The sequence below is a fragment of the Erpetoichthys calabaricus genome, chromosome 10 (genome assembly GCF_900747795.2).
Source record: "Erpetoichthys calabaricus chromosome 10, fErpCal1.3, whole genome shotgun sequence".
In the NCBI taxonomy this organism is placed as follows: domain Eukaryota; kingdom Metazoa; phylum Chordata; class Cladistia; order Polypteriformes; family Polypteridae; genus Erpetoichthys; species Erpetoichthys calabaricus.
The window spans coordinates 116,710,916-116,727,469 of NC_041403.2; the positions used below are offsets into that span (position 1 = coordinate 116,710,916).

The window sequence follows — 16,554 nt, forward strand, 5'->3', positions numbered from 1 at the left end:
TATGAACTTTGTTTCTGGATTGTGGGTGTGCTTAAATAAATCATTGTTAACTTTCATCAACAGCAATATATTTCTTGTATAGGCCAAAATTACACAAGAGGATGCCTCAAGGGGCTTTAACAGTCCCAGTTTACTGACAGCCCCCTAGACTTGACTCCCAAAGAGGACAAGAAAAAACTTACCAAAATCTATAAATAAAAAACATCATCATGTATGTATTATGCCTGAAGGTGGAAGAAAAGCATATCCCAAAAAGAACAGTGTAAGAGCCAAACTTGCCCCTTTAAGTTAATATAAAATTGAACTTTCTTAGTAACTTTCTTTCTTATCTGTATACAAAGTGTTAATTAAGTCAGTTAGAAAACAGTTTTATTGTAAGCATGGACTGGTAGATATGTTTGCAGATACTGTAGCAGATTGGCGTACAGTTTTTTGACCGTTTTGATATGAACATCTGAAAATATGGCTGAATGACCAAACTTAGAGAAACATGAAACAAGACAAGGAAGCCTTAAACAGAACTTTTCTTTAATATCATTTTTTAATTTTTGTATGAATTGTTTTGCTTTGAAATTTTACTAAAACTTTTCAGACAAAGACAATTGGTCTGTGGAATTATTTGAAAACGTGTCACACCAGTGCCAGAACTGTTCTTTGAAAGAAACTTAAAGCTGCAGAACTTTGGCAACTAGGTACAAACGCAGCTACAAACAGTAATTAGGTGAAAGGACAAAACCAAGCATCTGTCAGAGCAAAGCTAAGGTTTGAGTCAAAAAGTCCAAACTATTAGGAAGCAAAAATATAGAGCTAAAAGTCTTCACCCAAAAACAAATCTCTCTATTGTAAAAAAAATTTTGGGAGGGAGATGAGATGTGATCTTCTCGGAAGATAATTTAATATCACGCGAGACAAAGCAGTGAGACAACATTTAAAACAAGACCATGGACATCTAACCCAGCAGTTGTTGGAATGCTTTTGGCAGACAGACATCATGTGCTCCCAGCTCTTAAAACAATGACAAGCAGAACACGCAACTCGCCAGGAGCAGCAGCAGCAGCAAGCCAGCAGATTATCCGAGCGCTTCTCCTTAGCATGCGTTCAGCCCCCCCACCCCACTCCCCCCCTTTACAACGCGAGCGGCAGAGACGTGAAGTGGTAAAAGGACAGCTGCTGTACAGGCTTTTAATTAAATTAATTTTAATTAAGGTAGAATGCCCAGAGGGGGCTGGGCGGTCCCATGGTCTGGAACCCCTGCAGATTTTATTTTTTTTCTCTGCAGCCGCCTGGAGTTTTTTTTTTGTTTTTTCTGTTCCCCCTGGCCATCAGACCTTACTCTTACTCTATGTTAATTAGTGTTGTCTTATTTTAATTCTTACTTTGTGTTTTATTTTTCTTTTCTTCATCATGTAAAGCACTTTGAGCTACATTATTTGTATGAAAATGTACTATATAAATAAATGTTGTTAATTGATCGACACACAGTGCGACAGAAAGAACACGCAGCTCGCCAGCAGCAGCAAGACATCAGATGATCCGACGGCATCTCCTGAGCGTGCGTTCAGCCGCCCCGCCTTCACAACACGAGCAGCATTTTGTCAAAAGGACAATGAAAAAGGGTTTTGTTATCCACAGATTCAGATGAAGAAGTGCTCTGAAAGACAACCTTTTAACCTGTCGTGTTGTTACGAAGAGGTCAAGACCTCTGAGGACACACCCCTAACAACACAGGTCACTCACTGCCTTAACAACGGAAGATACAAAACAGCAGAGCCCATAAATAACGAACTGGACCGAAAAATATTGCAACAATTAAACTGGGCTTAATTTCAAAATGCTGATTGCAGAATCAGATTCCTGAGCTAGAAAAACATCCAAATCAAGTGTAAAAACACCTGATCTGTGCAAATTAAAGACACAGGAATTTTCTGAAATACATATTCCTAACAACTTGCATGCAAAGCATACTGCATTACCATCTTTTATGTGCAGGGGGTTCCAATGCAATACCACATGTGACATCTTCACCCACACCAGGACACGTGACCAGCAAAAAGCTCCTGAAATATTGCTGTGATAGGAGAGTTTCCAAATGGCATCAAAAGCAAAAGTGAGATAGAAAAAAACATGAAAATTAACCAGGTTTAAATGACAAAAATACTCTAAAAATTGTAACACGACCTTCCCTGCCTAAGGCACAGACTCTGAATGCATCCATCAAGTTTGGTAAGAAACTGCTTATATAAATTGTGTAAAAAATGGCCAGGAATGTCATAAGCCCAAGAACAATATTGAGGCCGGCCAGTGAGTCAAATAATGCACATGATTGCCTCTGCCTCTTGTGTCAAAAACAGCTTGAACCTCATACTCCAAGGGTCTTTTTTTTATTTTAATAAAAGTTTGTGTGGATTCGAGTGCAGAAGTATGTGTGCACCAAAAATAAAATAAAATTGGTTTGTAAACCTGTAGTGTGTACATTTCTACACAATTTACCCTTTGTAAATCACACTCATTTTGTAAATGTGCATACGTGAACGCACCTTGAATCGCACCCAGTTACAACCCTGAAACGACCACACGATATGTAGACTATGCTAATCAACCTCATACATATTGTGTGTGCTGCGCCGGACCCTTTCCTGGCTGGGGTGCCATAATGGAAGGACAGCAGAAGGTGGCATAATCCGGCCCGGATGGGACTGAAGCAACATCCCTTACAAAGGCATGAATTAAAGAATAATGTGGAGGAGTTTATGCATTCAGGGCAGTTCCTCCTCCAGTCCAATAGATGGCAATGCTCTGCTGACGTGGACCCACTAGGGACCTCCGCAAAGATATATGGGAGTTTCAGTCCTCTGGGATCTTTGGGTGCTGCTGGGGGTTGCTGCAGGGGGAGAGACTCCTTATTTTAGGCAGTACCCCAGTGCCAGAAGTATTCCTGGGTCTGACATAAAAACAAGCCGTCCAGCCTCCACCGGGGAGTCAGAGTCGGAAAGAAGGAGGACAAAGCTCGCTTGGGAGGTATGGAAGAGACAAAAGAGAGTGAGAAGAATTGTGTGTTTTGGAAGTTATTATATTTCTGAAGCCTTTGTGAAAGTAATTTTGTAATAATAAAACTTTTATTATACTGGGACTTGTGTCAGTGAGGTTATGTCTGGGGTTTGGGGTGCTGCAACGTCCCCTACTGGTCACAATATACAATCACGATACTGCTGATCTTTATTGACTGGTACAGCAGCCTCCCAATTGACACACTGACACACTTCCACATGCGTCAATGATGTGTTCAGCATGGCACTGAAGCTTGGATTCGGGAAATGGCGTAAGGCACCATTGTCTGAGTGGGTGGCCACTATCACCTGGCACATGTAATGACATGGTGTTACAATGAATAGTACAGGCCAATGAAACACTGAGGGTTCAGCCAATTTCCTTACCAACAAGTCAGCCAGCATGCACAGTACCATTACATCAGCCAAAGCTCCTTTGCCTCAAAATAAATAAATCACAGGCTGACTCAGGCCACTGAGCTACAATGTTTGTCAGTCTCATCCTGGCATCACAGATGACTTGCTTGTGTGATAATGGAATGTAACAACTTATGGTTAACAAAAGAAGTGTTGTTCTCGCTAGATACCCATAATGCAATACAAGTGCAGTAAAGTTCTCCAGTTACATTATGAAAACTGACCACTGACGCAAATTGTCATTTTATGGTAGCAAAAACATGTTTGGTTTATGTATGTGCACCCACACCACAAGAAAACTGTAATGCCTCACCAGTCAGTTAATGGCTTCCAGCACAGCCTGGGGCAGGATGGAGTGGAGCTTGGCTGAGATATTCCAGAGCTGTTGGCCAGTTCCCTGAGAAATGATAGCATACAACCGATATAACAGAGGAAAACAAAGAAAAGTTCTTCACTGCAAATACGCAGAATTTGTCTTCTTAAAAGGGAACTAAAATAGCCTGTAGTTCATATTCATCTCTTTTAATGTTTAATGTTTTTTGCATCAAAGCACATTATAATAATGGCTTATACATGTGAAATATTGTACGTGTGAGTCATCATTTAGCTGGTTTCACCGCATTTGTCTATTAAGGATGTCCTCATTTCCCAGTTTCTCTGAAGGGTCACAGTTACAGTAAATATACACAAACTTTCACGTCAAGTTTGTTTTTTTTAATAAACCTCCACATTTGCTTGGAAAGTTATGGAGTCACGTTTTGGGCCTCTACTATTCTGTATGTGAGTTTTATAAATCTGACCGCATAAAGCTCCACTGGGAGTGGAGGGGTTCTGTGGTGACAGAGAAAACTGGAACAGGCTTGATCATAAAATGGCTAGGTAGAACCAATATCTATGGTATCCAAAAAATCTTGTATGATGCCAGGTTTCACAGGTGATCCAAATCATACCACATCATTAGTGAAACATGAGGTCCCTCGCATGGCTACATCAAGAAAAATGGCTCAATTAGCTTTCTTGGAAATAATTATTGAATGGCAGAATGGTTTGTCAAATATCCAGCTACATTTTATATGCCTCCAGACACTGTGCATAGAACCTCATTATGTAGTAAGCTAGCGACTCAAAATGCAAGGAGGAGCTTGTGGGTGAAAATTGAGACAATGTCTTGATTGAAATCCAAAGCATTTTACCTGCTCCAGAGGAGACAAAGTAAAAAAACTTCCCTCTTAAACATGGCAGCAGTTTTGTGTACTTGCTTAGCTCACCTGTCCATTGTGCATCACACTCATGCACACATCCCATCTCACTCACAGTGGCGCAGTTTAGACGTGACTATTACCCTAAATCACCCATCTTTGGAATCTATAAGGAAGTCTGAATACCTGGAGAAAACCCCCACAAAAGGTGTGACCATGTCACCCTAGCCTTTGAACTCTGCTAATTAACCACAATATTTATAGATCACTTCAAATGTGGGAATATAACTGTGACGATCTGGGTCAGCTTCACGCTCCCTTGTCACTACCTCCTGTCGATAGTCATGAACCGAGATGAGCCGAGCAAATGAGAACACACATTCAGCAAGGCGTCGGTACAAAAAGTGTCAGTGCTTTTATTTAAAATCAATGCAAACATTTTTCTGTGGGAACCTGCAGTGCCTTAATGAACTACACCCCAAAACACAGAAACTGGGAAATAACAGCTTGCTTAATTTGGCTAGGAGTCCAATTAAAAACAGAAATTGGGTGGAACAAAAACTTGCAGCCACATGGGGTCGCCCATGGAAGATTACTTGTGACAAAATAAAATGCACTCCATGCATATGCATTACATTACAATGTATTTAACAAGTTACATTGCATTTAATCTGGCATAGTTTCATCATGTCATAATTAAAAACATATCAACCAAATGATTGTTTTTTTTTTTAATGCGGCATGCAGCTATCATCTCAGTTTAAATGAATACGAAGGCTTCATGAATTTTGATTCATGTCCATAGAAGAACGTGTCATAACTAAGAGCAGAGCAAACGTATTGCATTTTGTATAGAGACTGCTCTGAATTAAGACCATGGATTAAATATGCCAAAACTCAATGAAATTAGATGACCAATCAGCATTAAAATGTGGGGCAGAGTATTCAGCCATCTTTGAGAAGGTGTGTGAGGTGATTGGAAGATTGCTGCCTACTGACTTCATTGCTCACATTGGGCATGAAAAAAATGCCTGGAGGGATGACCTGCCAGATCTGAACCAGATGTTGAGTTGTAATTGGATTTCTGCACTTGTCACAGATTGCTTCTAACAAACACCATCTTCAAACACAAGTAGGTTTTTAAATATACCTGATACCAGAGCACCTTGGGCCGAAGATCGTTGATACACTTTGTATGTTTTGGACACTTGGGTGAAGAGAGGGGCAGGCCTATCAAATGATCATCTCTTGGAACTGAGTTGGATTCACATCAAGGGGCATAAGCCAGACAGACTGGGGAAGCCTAGGTGAGCAGTTAGGTTTTCCTAGGTACATCTGGCTGTGTCTCAATTTCATTAAGAAATCAACTCCAACATTTTGTAAGAACTTCTCCCAAGTGCAGAATTAGGTCACAGACACTGACTCTGAGTGAATCCTGTTAAAGACTTTGGTATTGAAAGTGCCTGCTAAAAAACATGATCTTAAGGTGGTTGGGGCATCTCATGGTGGCAGCTCTAGGACTAGTTGGTGGACACCAGGCATGAGGGAAGCTGTCAGACTAAAGAAAGTGGCCTTCAGGGAAATGTTGCCTGTAGGACCTCCTAACTGTGGAAGCAGAAGCATGAGCATGGGAGGAGTTTGGAGAGGCAATGAAGAAAGGCCGAGGCTGTCTGGACACAATGTTTGATGCCTCAGAAAGGAAAGGTTTGATCTTGCCAAGACTATGTTAAGCAAGGATGGAGAGGTGCTGACATCTTCTGAGGAAATTATCAAGGAAGTGTAAGCAGCACTTTGAGTAACTCCTCAACCTGGTGGACGTGCCCTCTTACCAGGAAGCAGCATTGGATACGTCTGGTGGATTCCCATTATTTGTTGCCAAAGTCATAATGGTGGTCTGAGGGCTCTGAGGTGAAAAGGGTGCTGGGGTGGATAAAATCCAGCTGGAGTTGTTGAAAGAGCTGGACATTTTTTGCATGGTGTGAGTAACTCATTTGTTCAATGTTGGATGGAAAGGGGATAAAGCACACTGGTGTTGTGATCCCCATGTTTAAGAAAGATGACTGAAGGGTGTGTTTCAACTACAAAGGGATCACACTCCTTAGCCTCCCAGATAAGGCATAGCCAAAGATACTGGAGGAAATATCTGTCCAATTGTGAGCCAAAGATACAGGAGGAACAATGTGGATTCTTTCTTGGCTATGAAAGAGTAGACCAGACTTCTCAATGGCACAGTTGCTGTAGGGTGCATGGGTGTTTTCTACATGTGTTTTGTAGATTTGGAAAATGCATATGACCATGTCCCTCGTCATGTATTGTGGGAGGTGCTGCAGGAATATGGGGTAATAGGGCTATTCTTGAATGCTATTCTTTTCCTATATGAATGCAGTGAGAGCTGTGTCTGGATTCTTGGCATTAATTCAAATGTCTTCACTGTGGGTGTCAGTCTTCACCAAGGCTGTGTCTTGTCACCACTCCTGTTTGCGGTTTTCTTGAACAGGATATCAAGGAGTAGCTGAGGCTGAGGGGGGTCCTGTTCGGGAGAATATGGGTTTCATCTCTGCCTTAGGCAGGTAATGTTGTCGTCTTTACCTTATCTGACTGTGAACTTTGTTATGCACTTGAGCAACTCACTGCTAAGTGTGAAGCACCTGGGGTGAGGATCAGCACCTCCAAGTCTGAGGTAAGTATTCTCTCTTTCAGAAAAGAGTAGCTCTCTCCAGGTGTGGGTGGAAACAACTGCCCTTAGTGGAGGAGTTCAAGTATGAAGTTCATGAGTGATGGAAACAGGAAGCATGAGATCAGCAAATGGATTGGAGCAACAGTGGCTTACTGTGAGCACTGTACCGGGTTGTATTGGTGAAACGGGAGCAGAGCCTAAAGACAAAACTCTCAGTTTACCAGTCATCTTCATTCCCATCCTCACCTATAGTCATGAGCTGTGGGTAATTGTTGAGAGAATGAGATCACGAGTGCAAGCGGCAGAAATGAGGTTTCTTTGCAAGGCGGCTGGGCTGACACTTTGGGATAGGGAGAGCCCCAGAGCAGAGTCGCTGCTCCGGGCACATCCCACTAAGTGGAGACCTTGCAGCAAACACAGGACACACTGGAGGGACTATATTTCTCGACTGGCTTGGGAATGTCTGGGAAATCCCTTGACAAAGCTGAAATCTGTAGCTGTAGATGGAGAAGTCTGGACTGACCTGGTTTGCCTGCTGTCACTGATCCTTCACCAGGAAGAGCAATAAGATGGTGAGATGAGATGTTTGACTATTTATTTTTTTTGCACTGGTATGCATTTGAATTTCCCATTGAGGATGAATAAAGTATATCTGATCTAATCTAAAGTAAAAAGCCAGTCATGGGATAGCTGTCCATCACAAAGCACAGTCATTCACACAGGGCCAATCTAGATTTATAAATCAATCTAACCTTGATATCTTTATTATATAGGAGGAAAACAATATACACAGAGAATACCTATGAAGAGACTACAGTAATAAAGAGCTAACTAGAAACAGAGGCAAGGTCAAGTAATTATGAGGAAGCAGATCCAACCACAATGCAACAACTAAATATACTGAAAAAGTTACAGTACGAGATGTCTGGATAGGTGGTAATTATATGAGGAAACAATGTTCTAGGGTTAAAGAATACCATTTTTAACTTTGTCTACTGCTAAATTACCCTTTACGGAAGCAGCTTTGAAAAAAAATGGGTAGAAACAGAGCTACAATACAGGAAGACAGGATTATGCACAATGTGAGTACTAGCACCGGATGGGCCGCCAGGATAGCATTTTCAGTTTGGATTGATTTTTTCCGGTGTTTAAAATTTTTAAAGAGTCTGTCAGTATCACTAATTTTCAATGGTATTTGTATATCGTTTTTATTACGGACGATCATTTTCGAGAAGGAACAGGATTCTTTTATTGTATTTTGATTTGATTCTATCATTCAGTTTTATCATCAAAGAAATCCTAATACTTCTTATATAAACAAAAACTATTTTAATTACTTACTATATCACTGGAGGTAGCTGGCGAATTATTCTTGAATTATACTTTCTTGTTAACTTGTATTCTTGATTTTATATTTAATACTATATCCGACGCTCTGTCCGAATTGACTACATGATCCGAGAGTTTATCAGTGTTTTCTGAAATGGTGATAGTTTTATTGAAAGCCCTATAGTTACTCTTGGTCCAATCATGAGGTACATTGCGTGTATGTCAACCATGTTTTTTTTTTTTTTTTTTTTTTTTGTTAAAGACTCGACCGTCAAAAAAAGTTTATAATTGGTTTATACATCAACGAATCGTTTTTCGCAATACTGAAATTGTCTGTTCTTGTAACCAATCAGTGAAGTCACTCTGCTTAAGTGCTTTTTTTACCTTGACGCCTCCAAACGTAACGTATCGGCCGTATGTCTATCATACGCTAAATCCGCCCCTTTGCTTCCTACATTTACGCTCTTTGCGTAGCGCTCGTAGTAATTGCACGAATCCATTCGTACTATATCGTCCCTTCCCAGTTGTTCGGAGCCTGCGCTGTTTCCGTAACACTCTTGCGAGCCATGTTTTCGAATAACGTAGCGTAGCCAGAAATGCAGAATAGCTCGAGCAGCTCCCTCCCCGTCACTCCGTGTTGTTGTTAGGGGTGCCTTCGCTTTTTTTCCTTATGTGTGTGGTGTGTATGTGTGTGTGTGTGTGTTAACGAATCTGGACGGTTTATTTCAAATGGAGTGAGCAGGTAAGGTGCTTTTAAAATATTCATAAAGTCAATTTAATTAATGTATTTCTCCTCGTTTGAAATAGATATTACACTTGTTAAAACGGATCATGGGCATTTCTATTACGTTGTGTTGGATGCAGAGCTCCGGTCGTGGAGCCGGTATCTATGGCTGAAATAGAAAGTCATCAGGGCCCTGTAAGAAGAAGAAGGAGGAGGAATATGAAGATGATGGTGGTGATGTTAGGGATGAGGATGATGAGGAGGAGGATGAAGCGCGAGCGGCGTAGGCGGAAACTCCTTGCACTCGAGTAGGCATTGGACAAATAAACGCATAAGCCGCCTTTCTGCGCTTTCTGTCCGGCCCTTGCGTTATTGTTACCTTCTACTTTCTTTGTGGGTGGGTTAATTGTCAAAAAATCGAAGGTGAAAACGGGCAGAGTTCACGCAGGTCCGTTATTCGCACCGTGCAGTGGTGATTGCGTACGTTTTTAAAATTTTGAAAGTAAACCTGTTATGTGTTGTTTAAATCATATTGGCATGGAAGGAAACAACTAAAGCATTTCTTTCAAAGTTTTGATGTTTAAAAGGAGGTGCGTGACTGATGTCGATATGCTATGCACGCTGTGTTCATTGAAATACGAAAAGAAGCAACTCCCGGTACCTGTTTAATAGCATCATATGGAAAATGTGCATTTTTAGAGTAGTTTTTCATCGAGGTTAACAAGTACAAGTTTTGACACTACTCTGTTACATTCCAGTCTAAACTCAAGCTGATCATCTACACATTGGATTCACCATTTCTTGAATCCTGTAATGTGGCTGACGTTCTTGCAGCTTAGAATTGGGAATTTGTTTACCAGTTGGTTTGTCAGGGTTTCTTGACTGTGTTAGCCTTATAAACCAGCGTTTTGTTGCCCATCTCCTGGCTTAGGTGCCTGTATAGTTCTTTTTATTTATCATACTGAAGTAATAAAATGTGATGGACATACAGAACAGTTGCCACTTGTTTTATTTTGTTGTGTGTGGAGCAGAGTTTGACTTTTTTGGGATCGTACAGTACACTGTAGGTTATAGCAGCCAGTGAGACCTAGATGTGTCTGAATCAAATAGTTGTACGTTTTTCTGAGACGAATATGGATGCGAGTGGGCCCAGCAGTAGAATGATACCCCCTCATTGGACTGATGGATGTGTATTGCACTGAAGGAAGCAGCATACTTAAAAGATAAATGTCTTTGCGCAACTGAAAAAGGGACTTGGTATCCTGCATAGTTAAAAATGGCAAAGACAGAACTGACAAGAGATTTTTTATGTCTATGGCTCAAATATAGTGATGATTTGAGGTTTTAGTCAGCCTGTTTACTGAAGATGCTTAGACCTTTATTAGGGCTTGGAATCTTATCCATGGTATCAGGGAAATGGTAGGGTGGGGTGCCAATTTATTCCAAGGCACACTCAAGGTGAACTTTCCCTCTTCCTCCTCGCTTACCTCACTTAAAGGGGGAAAAATTTGACTGAGCCTTTTAATTTTCTTACAGACTTAGGAGAATTGGCAAACTGTTTATAGACCATGACTGCTTGGGTTTTCAAGTGCCAGTCTTCTGGACCTATGAGGCATGATTTTGATATGCATGCAAGAATCACACAACAGATGTTTTTCTCTTTAATGAAAAAAAAAATACTGTATATATTTTTTTAAAGCAGTCAGCTCATCCATAAGCATTGTCAGTTTGTTTATCACTACGGTGTCTCTTGGGATTTATTACTCTGCTCAACAGTAACTTATTAATTGTGTCAGTTTGGTTATTAAAAACACCAGCCTGAAAAGTTTTTTTTGCTGAATTAAAGGAGGTGGTCTTTGTTTCTCATTATCCTCGATTGAACACAGCAAGTTAAAAAAACAGATGAATGCATTAAAGTGATTTAAGTTTGTTTCACATATGGTTACTTGCGTGACGTTGGGCTACATTGTTCCCAAAGTGTAGTCAGTTAGTTGAGTGTTTAGAATGAGAGATGCACTCTGTGTTCACATAAACCACTGCTATGTAGTTCTGGCAGGTTCAGGATTGTTCTAAAGCAACATGATAGATACCAGTCTTTTAAGCTAAATGTGTTTCTTTGAGTTTGCAAATTTGAAGGAACAGCATGCTTTATATATACTTTACAGTAGCCAAATGTTCTTTTTTCTATAGCTTATGATGTCAGCCTTTTTATTTACTGTAAAGAATTAATACATCTGATGAAAATGGACCATCCTTGTTCATAGCCTTGTCACTTCTCGTCTGGATTATTGCAATTCTCTTTTCTTTGGTCTTTCTCGCAAATCTCTTTATAAGCTTCAACTGGTCCAGAATTCAGCTGCTCGCATCATTACTAGAACCCCCTCTATTCGTCATATCACTCCCGTTTTGCAGCAGCTTCACTGGCTTCCAGTTACGTTCCGCATTCAATTCAAAATTCTTCTGTTAACTTTTAAGGCTCTCCAGAACCTTGCCGCTCCATATCTGTCTGACCTCCTCCATGTTTCCATTCCCTCCCGTACCCTTAGATCCTCTTCCTAAATCCACTTGACTGTTTCTTTTGTCCGTCTTACCACTATAGGGAGCAGAGCATTCAGTTGCATTCAGCTCTGGAACTCACTACCATCTGAGCTTAGAAATATTGAATCATTTTCACTTTTCAAATCTAAACTTAAAGCTCATCTCACTGCTTTTTCTCTTTGATTACAATTGCTCCGTCTGATTTTAATTTAGTATTTTAGTTTTGTTTATAATCTGTGTTTTATCTATTGTTCTGTGTCCTTGAGTGTTTAGTTAATTTATTATTATTATTATTCATTCTGCTGAACAACATTCTTCAATCTAATTTGGAGAACTTGTATGAAAATAATATTGAGCTCGGTTTTGACAGTCCCTAAATTACCACTCTATATACCACAGTACTTTATGGTTCTTCTCTGGAAGAAAAATGTCTGTGCGAATGCTACCCTTAACAAGTGTCCATCAGTGTCCCTGTATTCTTTTTGAAGAATGTAATTAAAGGTAATAAATGGGATCTGCTGTATTAATTTCTTTCACAGTTTTTAAAAACTCCAATTAGTCACTCCGCAACTAATTTTGGTTAGACTGAAAAGGTTTGGCTCCTTTATTCTTTCTTTTTAGCTCATTATAATATTTTACAGCTAAGCAGAAACAGTTTCTGTAGACTCATGTATAGATTTATATATTTATTAGTGAAATTTATTAGTGAAATTATTACTTGCATATGCCAATAAACATACATTACATCAGCACTCTCTGGTGCAATGTCTAATAACAGCATTATTTTGAAACTTCATCATCCTTACCTGGAAATTATATTTGTTGTGAACAGAAAAACAGAATAAAGAAATCTCTTTTATGCATATTAGGATGTGCTTCTCTTATGATTTTGGATATTCTCAATATACACACCAGTTTTGTTAACTGATTATTCCACCTTGTGTAGTCATGCCTTAAAATGCTCTTGCATTGTTGTAAAAACATGACCCCTTATTTTATTGTACTTTTTTTTTTCTTCTCAAAAGTATTCTTTTATATTGTCAGTAACATTTGGTCCTTTTCAAATTTTTTGCCAAGCTATATGTTTTCAACATTAAATTATAGTGCTATTTCTAAATGGATAAAAATGCATAGACCAATTAGACATTTTAAAGAATTCATCTGTACGTTATTCATTTATTCCCATTTTCTTAACATTTGCAAAAATACATGACACTTTTTAAAAAAAAAAAAAAAAAATTAGGTGGTTTAAGTAATGAATTGTTGATTACATTGTATATGAAAATTTAGAAATTAATCTAAAGCTAAATGTTTCCTGCAGCATCATGGTTTTTCCATTTGCACTTGTTTTAATTTAGGTGTAGAAAGTTTAATAAGCCATTATACATATATGTTAACTGTAATTAATAAGTGGTTAACAATTATTATTCTAAATAATATTTTCCCTAGCCTGCATGATGGTACAGAGGATAACATTTCTGCTTCATATCTTTTTGGCTTATTTTCCTGACCTGGTACAGGTATGTGGGAGCATAAGCTGGGGTCACTCTGGGTGCTTCAGTTTCTCAACAGATGTGTGAATATCAGATATTCAAAATATGAAATTTGGCAGAAAATTTCAATAAGGCTTTCAATTTTGTTAGCAACTTGACAGGGCTCAGATTTTTTTCTTTTTATTTTGTTGCCCCTTATAATTTAAGAGCAGGCAATTTTTTTAATAAGAAGTTGCATTTATAGAGCACTTTTCACAAACCCAAGGTTGCTTTACATACAGAGTAAAAAAAAAAAAAATTACACAGAAGACAAAAGTTCGTAGAAGAGGAAAGTTTTCAGTTGAGATTTAAATGTGCAGAAGAGGAGCAATCTCGGAGAGACTGAGGAAGAGAGTTCCAGAGTTGAGGCTGGGGCTATAGCACTGAAGGACCTGCCTCCCAGTGAGGAGAGTCTGGTGCGTGGGACAGTAATGCTACAATTACTATAAAATATAACCCATGTGACTGGACAGGCAGTCCTTCCAAGGCTGGTTTCTGCCCCTGCTTGTGTACTCTGTGAAAGGCTATGTTTCCAATAAAGTTGTCCCAAGCCCTTGCACAAAGCTGTTCTGGGAAAGATGGATTGTATCGTGAGCTTGCCTCCTTGGCGGCCTTTGTTTTGAATTGTCCAGTGTTTTATATTCTGTATACGTATATGGGCATTAATTCTTTAAAGTCACCATCCCTTCTATTGTGTTTTGTTACTGTTGTTGGACATTGTAAAGGTATAGTTTGTCAAATGTGCTTTAAAAGTATGCTATTTATTGTTCGTGAGCAAGTGTTTCAATAATAGCTTGTCCCTTCTGTCCATATAATTGAACAGACAGGTTCAGAAAATTAATCTTAAAAATAATAGCATTATAACAAAAGGTTTCTTTCATCACTGAATATATTTCTTTACAGTGTTGTGATGTCTTACCATGCATGTTCTCTGCATGCTAGACATTTTTAATACTTAAAAAATGTCTGGTCCCTGTCATAGAGGCTGGCAAGTTTCTAATTATTTTAAAGTTGTTCTAGAAAATAACATTTTGTAAACCTAATGTATAATTGACTAAAAAGCCAGTATGAGCTCCCACTGTTGATGACATATTTGTATCAGCCCAGTGGAAATAGGCAAGTGAGATTTGGAAGAAGCTTTTTCAAGTTTCTGGCAGTTTTATGTAATAATATCTGTGCTATGATCTTGGAAACTTGTTATGGTGTTTTTTATAATGCTTTTTGCGTTATATTTTGAGATAAGTCCAAAGTATTTTTGGTGCTTTTAGGTTGCTAACACCACACTAGACTCTTAAGCTTATGTACTGCAGGAGAACCCATCGTCTCTTTTCACACATTTGACCTGGAAACGTCCTGGGTTAACCACCCCATGATTAATTGGGATTCACTTTTTCACACATACTAGGGTGACTCCACAACTTTCCTGGCCCACAGTGTTCATAACTGAACCTCTCATCCCAGGTACAGGAGAAGAAATCCTAAGAGGTGCTCAGAAGGTTACTGATTTCTGTTTTTTAATTTCTCTTAAAAAGGTACACTGCTAAGAAGGAATAGCTCAGTTCTCAATCTCTGTATGCCTTTGTGCGATTTCCTCTGGGTACTTTGGGTTCCCATCCATGTCCCAAAATGTAATCGGAGAGTCTAATTGGCAATTTTTCACTTGGCCCTGTGTAAGTATATGAGTATTTCACGCCCGGGACAAAATCTGCATTGTTTCCAAAAATCTGAGGCCCAACTAATAGCTGGATCCTTCTTTCCAGAGCCCTGGCCTAGGCCTTCCCAGGGGGGCTGAAGATTGTGATTGCCCTAGAGTTGGAATACCCGATCCCTTCTCATTTCTTAAAGATGGAGACCACCACCCCTGTTTGCCAATTCAGAGATACTGCCCCTGACCTCCACAAAGTCTTGAAGTGGTGTGTTAGCTAAGATAACCCAAACACATCCAATTCTTTTAAAAACTCGGGGTGAATATCATCCACCACACCAACCCACCCGTACCCCCCAACCTACCCCATTATACTGGGAATGAGTAACAGGAGCGGGACTTTAATTCACATTGCTGGCAGTATTTCAGAGTTGCCTCTGGTGGGTGTGTGTTTCCTCCAGAGGTGACTTTTTTCACCAATTCAGTTTTTGGACAGAATTTCTAGGTTCGGCCATTTAGTTAGAGTTTCCAGTTTTTTGCCTCAGGATCACATCTCTGCTTTTTACAGATAACATGGTTCTGCTGATTTCATCGGACTATGACCTTAGATACAAGCTGCAGCAGTTTGCAGTGGAATGTATAGTGACAGGGATGAGCATCAGCACCTCAAAGTCCAAGGTCATGTTTCTCAGACAGAATAGGTGGAATGCATTCTGTGTGATGGTGATGAAATGCTGCATCAAGTTTTAAGTATCTTGGAATCTTGTGAGGGAAGATTGACGGGCACATCAGAGGAATGTCCTCATTACTGGTCAGTCACAGTGAAGAGATAGTTTAACCAAAAAGGCAAAGCTATTGATTTACTGGTCGATCTATGTTCCTATCCTCATATTGGGTCTTGAGCTGTAGGTAGTGACCAAAAGAACTAGATCATAGTTACAAGTGGCAGAAATGAGTTTCTTTAAAAGGGTACCTTAGCTGAACCTTAGAGAAAAGCTGAGGAGCACAGACATTCGTGAGGAGCTCAAAGTAGAGCCATTGCTCATCTGCACCAAAAGGCACCAATTGAGGAGGTTTGGGCATCTGATTAGGATGTCTCCCTGGGGAGGTGTTTCAAGCATGTCTAAATGAAAGGATACCGCAGGGCGGACACAGGACATGCTGGAGAGATTATATCACTAGGCTGGCTAGGAATGCCTTGGTATTCCCCTGTAGGAGTTGGAGGAGGCGGTGAGGAAAAGCGATATCTGGGTGTCTTTGCTTAGACTGCTGCCCCCATGACCTTGACCTGGACCTTGATAATTGGCAGAAAAAGGATGGATATATGGACAGAGTGTTCAGTGTAGTGGACTAGCTGTCCACACATGCTGTGATGCAGACCTGGATAGAACAGGTTTGAGACACTTGTTTGAAGATTGAAAGCTTGCTGGGTAGAATACAAGATTC

At 39.8% G+C, this 16,554-nt stretch overlaps 1 protein-coding gene across 4 annotated transcripts in view; it reads left to right on the top strand.

Moving 5' to 3' along the window:
- Positions 1-9,087: 9,087 nt before the first annotated feature.
- The window catches only part of ncoa6 (nuclear receptor coactivator 6), a 73,029-nt gene continuing 65,562 nt past the window's right edge, over positions 9,088-16,554 (top strand). For 2 of the 4 annotated variants that reach the window (XM_028811772.2, XM_028811773.2), the window contains exon 1: positions 9,089-9,411. The gene's annotated coding sequence lies outside the window, so the exon portion shown is untranslated. Of the gene's footprint in view, positions 9,412-16,554 lie in introns of all 4 variants that reach the window. The other 2 variants (XM_028811774.2, XM_028811775.2) reach the window with 2 other exon arrangements.